This window comes from Erigeron canadensis, chromosome 6, assembly GCF_010389155.1.
Source record: "Erigeron canadensis isolate Cc75 chromosome 6, C_canadensis_v1, whole genome shotgun sequence".
Classification (NCBI taxonomy): Eukaryota; Viridiplantae; Streptophyta; class Magnoliopsida; order Asterales; family Asteraceae; genus Erigeron; species Erigeron canadensis.
Window position 1 is genome coordinate 39,103,904 of NC_057766.1, and position 11,718 is coordinate 39,115,621.

An 11,718-nucleotide genomic window follows, 5' to 3' on the forward strand; every position below is an offset into this window, starting at 1 on the left:
TTGCACAAATTGAGATTACTTCATCAACAACTCTTTTTTTTTGATATCTTTTCAATTCAGTCATATAAATTAAATATTCTTACATATACATATATTTCACATTTGATTATCATTTACCTAGCAGAATTTCATTATCTTTTTTATTCAACATTTACAGGAAGGATTTTTTTTTTTTTTTGGTTTGTTGCAAAGTACTTTATATATTTATTACTTCATCAACAACATTTTTTTTGATATCTTTTCAATTCAGTCATATAAATTATATATTCTTACATATACATATATTTCACATTTGATTATCATTTACCTAGCAGAATTTTATTATCTTTTTTATTCAACATTTACAGGAAGGATTTTTTTTTTTTTTGGTTTGTTGCCGAGTACTTTATATATTTGCTAGAGTCGTTTTGTCCAGATTATGCCACGATATATCTAGAGCTAAGTCATTAACTAATTATTGTGTTGATATTGTTACCAAGCTACAAGAACTCTTAAATCCTGTTTCTGTTTTAGTATATCGGTGCATTATTAACTTTGATAACATTCCTTAACTTACATGGTTTTCAATTTACTTTCAAACATTCTTTTTATTAATATTCAAATTCAAATAAATAATATTGATCAAAACTTTGTTGAACCGTCATTTTAAAAAACCGCACATCGTGTGGGTAAAATATCTAGTAGTATTATAAATATGTGAAACACACTTCGCTATAAAAACTCTCTTCAAATCCCTTTTTCTATAAAATAAACAAATCTATCCAAAACTCATGGTTTCTTCATTTTTGTCTTTCGTTGCCTCTTTAGCTTTAGTTTTTCTATTGGTTTTTTTCTTTGCATAATACAGTAGCTCAGATTCTTTGGACTCTGCTTTTTGTAAGAGGTGATTGTATGATGGTTTACACTTTATATAATTGCTTTTCTAAAATACGAAATATTGATGGATTATCGTTTATCAATATTACAGGAACTTTGAAGAATAGTAGGTTTGTTTTTGTTACTAATTTTGAAGAAGACAACTAAGTTACTATCGGGTCGGGTTTCGTATTAACGGGGATCAGGAATCGGGTCAGTTTTGGGGAATATTTTATCCCCGATAAGATACCCGATAGGTTTCGGGCCGGGTTAGGGTTGAATTTTTTATCGGGTTCAGGTATGGTACTATCCGCCCCGAACCCGACTCATTGCCATTCCTAGACAAATATGATATATTTTCCTTTTTTTTTAACATTCAGTTACGGCATTAGAAAAAACTCACCGTATAATGGTGAAGTCTTGCACCTACCCTAAACAACAAGATGTTGACTATAAGTCGTTAGTTCGTTACAAGTATTTGAAGGAAGAAACCCAAGGCTTACTATCCCTAGGGATCGAACTCAAGACGTTGGATCTTGGATAAAACCTGGAAAAGCCAATGAATAAGATTAAAAAAGAATGAGTGAAATTTTGCATGTTATGTTTATAAGATTTTAAGAGGAATTTTAAGTTAATATTTAAAAGAGTTAATCACTTTATCTAGTGAAGGTTGTAGTTCAATTTCTTTCTGGCTATTAGAATTCGTACCTATATTTCTCATGCTTGGTAATTGGTACGTATACAGTTGTAAACAAACTGAAGTCCATGAATAGTTCATGAGTCGTTAGGTAGAAAGTATTTTGTGTTGGTTTGTTTAGTTAAATGAATAAACATAACACAAAAAACTGTTCGTTTATTTAAATGAACGAAATAAACACAACTTTATGTCCGTTTATCCACTCGTCAACTATTTGTTAAGTTGAACGAACGGACATGAACAAAGTCTCATTCGTATTTGTTAAGTTACAGATGAGAGGGAAGGTCGATTTTACCCGAATCCTGGACCTGAATCAAAATATGGCTACTTTCTATACTGTATTTGACAATTGACATTTGTTTAAAGTATTGCAGGAAGTATGGTTAGGTTCACTTTTTGGTATAGTCGGGACTCGGGAATTAAATATGAAAATGTACCTGATGGGTTCATGATTTACAACGGACTGGACTTGCGCTTTCATTTTGGTGGGCTCTGCTGGTATGAGATTTTTAGGATGTTTTGGGCTTTTAAGGAACGGACCAGCTATGGACCTTAGAATATACCGGCTCTTTTCTACAACAACTCTACAAGCCTTGTAGAGTTGTAGGATTGAAGTATGTTACTACTTTGCTACTATAAAAAGAAGAATACAATTCACAACTAAATCACAAGTCACAATGTAACCATTAGTAGCTCTATATATACAGTTATACACACACTGAAATAAGTAGTATTGTAATATACTAATATGTTACGCTCCGTAAAAATAAGCAATAATACTTAATGGGCTTAACAAACATGCTGAAAACAGCACATATGCTGGATGCAAAATTAAAAACCTATACTTTCAAATTTCAATCCTCTATTTGTCATACGTGTAATACAAGGAAATGTGATAAAAATGATGGTTATGAATTATGAAATGAAAGTCCACAGTTAGGTTCGTTTATAATGAACTGGCCTAAAAGTCCGACCGACTAAATTAGTCTTGAAATATCCCCTCAAAGTTTGTTTATAAAGTGAATTGTTCTCTATAAGCATATAAAGTGAATTCTATCAAGATAAAATATTTTGTTTCATAAACGCAAGATCAAGTTTTAAAGTTTAAGTCGCTCTGTAAACAAGAACGGTTCACCAACCACCATACTTTATCCGTCCATTTTAATTGTTCAAATTGAATTTATTAAATTTTTCCTTAAACTTTGACTGTAAATATTTTTATTTGTATTTTATAACTCTTGATATAAAATACATGGATGATTTGAGTTTTAAATATATTTTTAATTGATATAAATTTCATTAACTAGTATATAACACAAATAAGAATATTTTTCATTGATATAAATTCCATTAACTAATATTACTCAATATTTGTTTATCTTTTAACCTAAATATTACCTAAACATGAACTTGTCTCATATATATACTTAATTTTAATTACCAGGTCATTATAAATCTCTTGGGCAAGTGAAGACAAAACATAAATAATAAATAAATGATTATACTTAAGGTTGTTCACATGAGATTAGTCATGATTTATGATTAAATAATGCTTAACCCGCCCATGGTTTTAATTAGGCTCCTTTCCAGAACCAAATATAGACAAACCTAGAGCAACGTACAAACAACAAAGCGCTAGAATACATGTAAATATAAAATTTGACGCCACTCTACAAAAAGGTTACTCTGAAGAAGTACTTCTCTAATCTTAAAGCAACTCAAATTTTAAAATTGAAAACCACTCCAAAATAAGATTGGCATTATAAACTGATAATATTTTTTAACAAAAATTACATGTCATACCAATTTTAATTTGTTCTTACTTTTAAATTACTTGTAATATTTAAAAATATATTGATAGATTGAATATTGGATTTTATCCCATTGATATGAGCTTTATTACCAAAAATGAACTAAGACCGATGATATTTGGGCCGTTTCACCCTAGACTTCTGGCAATTTTCGTGTCTTTAATGTCAAGACCAAATTCGTACCTCCCGTTCTCACCAAGTCATGTGGAGTTCTAGGAATCTTTCTAACCTTCTTCTCTCCATATAGATATCGGGAATGTGATATTTGTAGCTAGGGATAAAGTCTCCCAATTGTAAAAACACGAATGTCATTCTCATATCCTCACCAAATTTTGAGATTTTATTATATTTAATTTTGTGTTTAAATAAATGAAAATAATGTTGTTGTATGTGAGAATTTGTGAAGAATGTTAATATCATATTGTTGATAAGTGTAGATTCTAAAAGAGAAACATAATGTAATATTGAAAATGATGTGGTGTTATGTACTCGTAAAAGGGAGTTGAAAATTTGTGAACTGAAGAACGGTAATATAATATTGTTGGCAAGGCTGTGATAATACAACTTTAAAAAGAGGAAAAATGTGAGGTTATTAGGTATTTAAGTTAAGTGAAAATCATATTTTAAAACATAAAAATCATAGAAATATTAAAAAATTAGTATGTGAGGGGTTTTCACTTAAGTTAGATGCATAACAGCCTCATACTCATTTTTTCATTTTAAAAATTTGAATGTCTTGTTTGTCTTAGGCGTAACTGTAACACCCGTCGTTTAAAAAATATGGATTTCCAAAACTTTTTGCCTAACGGCGTCAAAGAAAGCGGAATTAAACTTTAAAAGTCCAAACCAGCAAAATCTGTTTGATTCATTCATTAAATGGTGTTACTAGTCATATCATCAAAACAAGTCTAAATAGAAATCCATCGGTTGCCCAACATTAAACAACCGACATTAAAGTAAATACAAATCATAAATATCTAAACATAAATCAACGTCTAATGCAAGCAACCACTATGGTAAACTACAGCCAATTTCAAGATCATCTACCCCTGCCTCACATCTTCTCACATCTACCTGCTCACTATTGTTGGATCTGAAGGCACAACACATTTTAAAAGAGAAAGTGTTAGCTAACGAATTAGCTAAGTAAGATAACACATAGTTTATAAAACGTTTGTCCATTTAAAACATTATATAAAAGTCATAATTAAATCGTCAAGGCACAAATCACATCAATGCATCACATCATCCATAATATATCATCGCATCAAACATCATCAACATAGGTTGAATCACCTAGTTGTGCCTAGTCATCTTTTACTTTAGATATAACATATAATCATCATCGTATAGTGTGACATAAGTCACTTACATTAGGCGTGACATAAGTCACTCATCACATATAAGGTGTAAGTTAATTTGTGTGTAGGCGGTCATAAAACCTAACAGGGAACCTCACACACGACTAGATGGAGAGGCCTTACAGCGGTCCATCAATGTCGTTAAGGAAAGGCAAGTCAATCCAGGAGTAGTCCGTATGTTCAAAGACATTGGTGGGTAATCACGCCACCCGGAGGTACTCAAACCACGTAATTATGTTGCAAGGAGCCACCCAAGCAACCACATATACGCACCCGCCGGGCAAGGGCAAGTACGGGTTAAGCTTAACACTTCTCACATCATTTACGAGCTCGATTTTCATCACATATAGTTTAGGTGTCCACATTACCTAAATATCATCACATAATCATCTTTTATGTTTAGGTCCTTAAACGTGTACGTGCCATGGCAACTTAATAAGTCTAGTAAACTAGATGAACAAGTCATGTAATCATGCACATTTCACATGTCATCAACATATCATCACATTTCAATTCATCTCAAGACATTACATAGCATTTCATGGCATATCATCTAAAAACGTATCGTATCATAACGTATCATAACAATTCATATCATCTCATAGCATATCATAACAATATATATATATATATATCATCTCATGTCATTGGGGTAGCATTTCAGGCTTCAATATTCATCTACATAGCCCATATCACCTCTCGTATAATCCCGAATACCCATAAGCAAACAAGATACCATTTGGGAAGTTATTATATGAAAACTATGTTTTTGTTGAACCCTCATCGTGTCAAGTAGTGTATCTTACCTCGTAGAAGCGCACACTAACGATAACTAAAGCTACCGTGCAAAGTAAGTATTCCTGACTACCTATAATAAACATAGGACCAATTTAACGAGCATGAATGAAGCTAAACCGACCTATAGTCTACATATGTGTCGTATTATAGTCTTTGTTGACTACTTTCATCTATTGTAGACTACTATACTCTTCTGTAGACTACTTGACTCTTTTTGTAGAGAACTTTTATATCTTGTAGACTACTTTCATATCTTGACTACTTTTAGTTTTGTAGACTACTTTTGGCATCTAAGACGACCAATTGGGAGGAAACTCAGTTCTTAACAAATGTAGAAGACTCAAATAACTTTTCCAAAATGTAAGGTTCATCTCTCAACTATTTCATATAAGAATTGAAGATATGAAATTTTCAACATGACAACAGTTTCAGGCCTGGAAATCCAATTCGTTTTGAAAGCAACTTCGACCATCAAACATTCATGGTTGATAACCACGACCTCTACAGTTCATATATACCAAAATATGAATCGTTTGACATTATAAAATCGACAGTTGATTTATGGATTCATTAGACACATTATACAATCGAATTAACACCCGAAATGGCCTAAATCGTCTCTCAAACGCAATCGAATCCAAATCAAACCTCAAGACCAGGTGTGAACCCTATAATGGTCAGAATTGAACATTAAAATGATATTAACAATGATTTCATACATGTAGGAAATCTTTACTTACTAAATGATTGCAATAACAATCACCGATTGACCCGAAATCGTCAAATCTATAAATGATTGCAATCACCCATTACTCAATAGGTCCAGGTATGAACGAATTACAAGGAAGAAAATAAGTGATAATAAGCAAGGATTACCATTTATACCTTAGAGGAAGATTAACGGATCGAATACATGCATCGATTGATTATAAATCCACCCGAAATCGCAAGAAACGCACTAGGATTACTCAAGAGACAAATGGGGCGGCTAGGGCTTGAGAAAGAGGAAGGAGAAACTGATTATGAGTGTAATTAGGGTTTTGTTAACCCTTAATCCCGTTTTTTAGATTCCCCCATGTCAAAACTAGTCCATAGACTTCCTTATGGCTCATATTAGGCTAAAATCACCTATTGGGAGTACTTATAACTTGTTAAACACTTCAAGCACCTCTAAAGGCATATAAATACACCTTAAACCCATTAGTACATCAATCATGAAGGCATTTAAGCCTCACATATTGCACATTAATCACATATAAGCATTAAATCTCCTAGAGACTTAACGGGCACAAGGTGTCAACTTAACGACTCAAGTCAACCGTTAAATAAAAGTTTGGGATGTTACAGTAACCCCTCACATCATCCAGTGTGATATTAACCGATTAAACAATTTTATATGTATTGTTGAAACAACTTTAACCATTGGATTAAATCAAATGATAAAAATTAAAACATCAAATTTTAATTTTAATCAATAGATTTAATTCAATTGCTAAAATTGATCAAACTTTACCTATAAAATTAGATCTATTTTAAAGGATCGATCCCAATCTTCTTAATATATACTTAAAGTCTTAGACTATTTTATCTATTAGTGTTGTACTTTGATTCTTCGAATAAAGCCACGTCTGTGAAAAAGCCTTGCATATTTCTCTTTTAATAAATAGCTCATGAGCTCATATATATATGTGTAACATAACACTTTTAAATATTCAGGCGATAATTCAGTGTTACCAAATGACTTTGAATAATTACATATGGGGACAAAATGAATTTCATATAGCTAGGACGGTAAGCACATGAACATGTTGCTTCATGTTTACGAGATAGTGGTGTGTACAAACATACGAATCATGCATGAACTTAATTTGGTGGCCGAATGGGGATTAATTAACATGCATGCATTTGTATAAAATACATAATTAATTAATCCGTATATATTCCATGATCATGGCGCATCTTATTGTCATTAAGAGGTTTTATATTGATTATATTCTTCTTAATCTTGATTATCTAATATAAAACGACGACTTATTTGTGTGAGACCTCCCTTGCATGAAACGATCCAATTATTATTTTTTTCTTGTTTTGTATATCTTCCCATCTTTAAAGCTAGAACAGACTTATAAATAATATGTATATTTATGACAAATTGATTGATCGAATACATAAAAAATAATACAAGTATTCAGTATAATTAGTGACAGATCCAAAAATTTTATTACATAATAATAAAAAATTTCGACTATAACTTTTTTTGTTTTTAGGTCTTTGTTGAGGGAGCTTAGTGTTTTTTAGATTAATACATAATATAAAAAATATTTTAAAAAAAAACTTCAATTTCGACTTGTCGAGAGTGGCCTTTCCCCACCCTAAAAGCAATATAGATCCGCCAATGACTTTAATATATAATTGATGTTAGTATATAAGATCAAAAGGTTCTTAACTATTTATTTTTTTCGTATATTTAATTAATTAATGCATCATAGTTCATACATAAAACTAATTAATGGAAAAGAAAAATTCCATGAGTTAAATGAAATGATTATTTTATTTATTTTAGTATTAATTAAAACCAGCTAGTTTACTCGTAATACAATAAAGCTCACCTTGTCAAGTAAATTATTTAATCGAAATACAAATACAAATATATTAATTTCATGAAGTGGATGGTGGAATTTTAGCACCGGCCTCCACTTATCCCACCTGAAATTGTTTTGCCACTTTCATAGTTTCATGTCAGATCGTACGGACCAAGTGGCTTTTAAGAAATGGAAACTAATTCTAAAGTCTAATAGAATTTAGACTTTTAATGAAGGATTGTTATTAATATGCATAAAAAACTAATGATTAAAAGTTCGTCTCGTGAATTTATTGGTAAAAAAATAATTAATTTATACATATTAACAATAGTCTTAAGGGTTGTTATTAGCCAAATTCATAGAATTAAACATTAAATTTTTTCTAAAGATATAAATAATTCGATAATACTTTATTAAAATAAATTGAAATGTTTCATTTAAAAGGAAAATCTAAACTCGCCGAATACACTTAATCTTTATGATTATTTTTATTTATATACGACATATAAACTGTTATTATCAAATCATAGACTTGTTAAAATATGTTTGTCCCAGTTTTTCTTAAATGTAAAGTTAAAACAAACCCATAATTCTACATTTTAAATATTGTTATATTTCACGAGGCAATGCTCATGGTATAAAACTAATTTGACAGAGTGGAAAATCTCCAATTAATGATATGTTTGTCATTTCATGTCAATAAGTTGTAACTAGTATTTTGTTGTTCTTCTTATATATATATATATATATATATATATAAATGAGATTAGTTTTCTGCAATGTAACTATCTTTGACCGAATGTCTATAGTAGGAAAAAACTAAAGTTATGTGTATTGTATGTATGCAACTTGAAAAAATGTTTATTGTATGTAAGAAAACATACGTGGCAACGTACCATATACATGTGCCACTTGTCAGATTTTAATTAGTTGAAATGAAATTCTTACATACAATAAACATTATTTCAAAGTTGTTTACATACAATAAACACAATTTTAGTTATTTCCTACTATAGACATTCGTTCAAAGTTTCTTACATTCGAGGAAACTAATCCCAAAAAAAATTATATAAAATATACGTATAAGTTTATAAGCATAAAGTACAATAAATTTTTTCTTTCGCTAATTTTCTTTTTCACGCTTCAAAATTTTTATCATTTAACTCTTGTTCTCTATTATCTTCCAACTTTATATATATATATATGATAAAGTTATTTTGAGAACCTTTTTTTTTGCGAAAACCTTTGAGAACTTTTTAAATCAAACCCAACCGATGATTATTCTTTACATGAAAATTGTTTTTTGACTGTTTTCTGTTGGATATTTTTGTGTAATTGAGGTTAACTTGTTTGATCAGTAACGTCATAATAATACATCATATAGGATTGGGGGTGCGGAGTGCACACCTATTTGAATTTATTATGACCTTAGGGGCGAAGCCCCTAAGGTACGGGGGTACGGGGGCAGGACCCCTGGGAGCGGGGTCCAAGGGGCAGATCGAGCCCCCCGCTAAAAGGCAGTTATTGAGCCTAATTAACATCCCATAACACTATGATCTGATCATTCTTTTTCTTTCTCTTTTCTTTCTCTGGTTCTTTTTCTCTCAAACACATCCATACAGAAAATTCTTAATCTTTGATTGTATCCGATTGAATAATTTGGGTGAACCGCCAAATTAATTCAATCTGAAAGCGATCACGTGCCTTCAAAGATTGAATATATCCGGTTATTTTGTTTGTTATCTCGAATTTCCCCAACATTTTCTGAATAACTTATGTGTAACTTTGAAGTTTATAATTGTGTGCAGGCATTGATTATCATCCGTTATACAATTATGTGGAGATTTGGATTGTTGATCACATATGCATGAATATTGTTATGATCACATGTATGCAAGTCGATCATATGTAATCATAACAATATTTGTGCACATGTGATCAAGAATCCAACTCTCCACATAATTGTATAACGGATGATAATCCATGTCTCCACACAATTATAAACTTCAAAATTACACATAAGTTATTCAGAAAACAATCAAAAAACAATTTTTATGTAAAAAATAATCATCGGTTGGGCTTGATTTGAAAAGTTCTCAAAGGTTCTCACAAAAAAAAGGGTTCTCAAAATAACTTTTCTATATATATATGTGTGTGTGTGTGTGGTACAACACTTTTTAATCTTTGCCATTTTTTATTCTTATTTCATAAAATTTCTATCTTTTAACTTTTTCCTTCAGTAAAGTTTTCGTTTTCGGTTTTCTGAGAGCAAAGTTCTTATGTTCCCACTAAACAAGTTTCACACATTTACGGTTACCTTTAAACATTTGATTTTAATTATTTTAATCCACTTTATTATACATAACGTTGTTCTAATATATAATAATTTTCATTATCATTACGGCTTACGTTCATATAACATATAAACAATACACTATAATATATTACCGTTGTCAGAGTTTTAATTAATATAGTTTCTATGTTTTTCATACATTTTAAATCTTTATTGTTCTTGTATGTTATTTATTATTGCTACATGTTTTATTATGTTTTTAAGATACGCGTCTGAATATGTCACATAAACGTACTTGTATTGCACTAACAATAATACATAGTATATTAGTTTATTATGTGGATCAAAAACTTTATTGTATAAAAAATAATGACTTGTATATTGACAAAAATTGATCATCTAGTACGTTATGAACTCTTGCTATAAGTTATCAGTTCCAACCCACAATTAATTTTATAAAACATCTATCAATAAATTAAAACAGGATTATTGACATATTTTTAAAACAACACGTGGCGTAATCATTGATCGACGCGTGTCTTTTTAGTTGATTTATTTTATTAAAATAGTTTTTTTAATTGTATTTAGATTCAATTTTCTTATTAGACTTATAATTAAACTCTAACTCTTGACTAGCTTATAGATACAAAACACATTATAACTATTTGATTAATCGTCTTTACATTAATAAAATCATCTCTTTTTTCTTTCTTAATTATTCAACTCATATTACTATAACTTCGATCATCGTTTACTTTAACCACAATTTTTTTATACCTACGAAACATGCATAAAGCATATTCGAATTTATTTATGATATAATTAATTATATAGCTACCGTAGTAGTATAATATAAACGTGGGACAAAGTCAATAGAAAGGAAGCCAAAAAAAAATTAAATAACGTACAAAAGTCACTTTATCCATTAAAATCGACCTTTTGTTCACTTTCTTTTTTTAAAAAAAAAAACATTTCTTAATAATTCATTGTTTGAAAGGGTTATTGAAAGCAACTGAATTAATCAATTGATTAAATAAAGATGGAATCTTAATTATAACGAAGCTGAAATTCAGTCGCATAAAGATGATTTCTGCTTCACATGGGTCCCACGGTGATACACTTTTCCACTATATAACTTCATCCCCAGCCCTAACCCTTTTTTCATTCCATCCCCTCTAATTAACACACACACTAGTCTCAAATCTAGGGTTTTTCTTCAGCTGGCCGGTTTTTTTAATTTACTAACAGTATCAAGTATAATTGTCATTGCTTACCGGCGCGGCATCTTCAAGATTCACATGCCAAATTAAACTCTGCATAT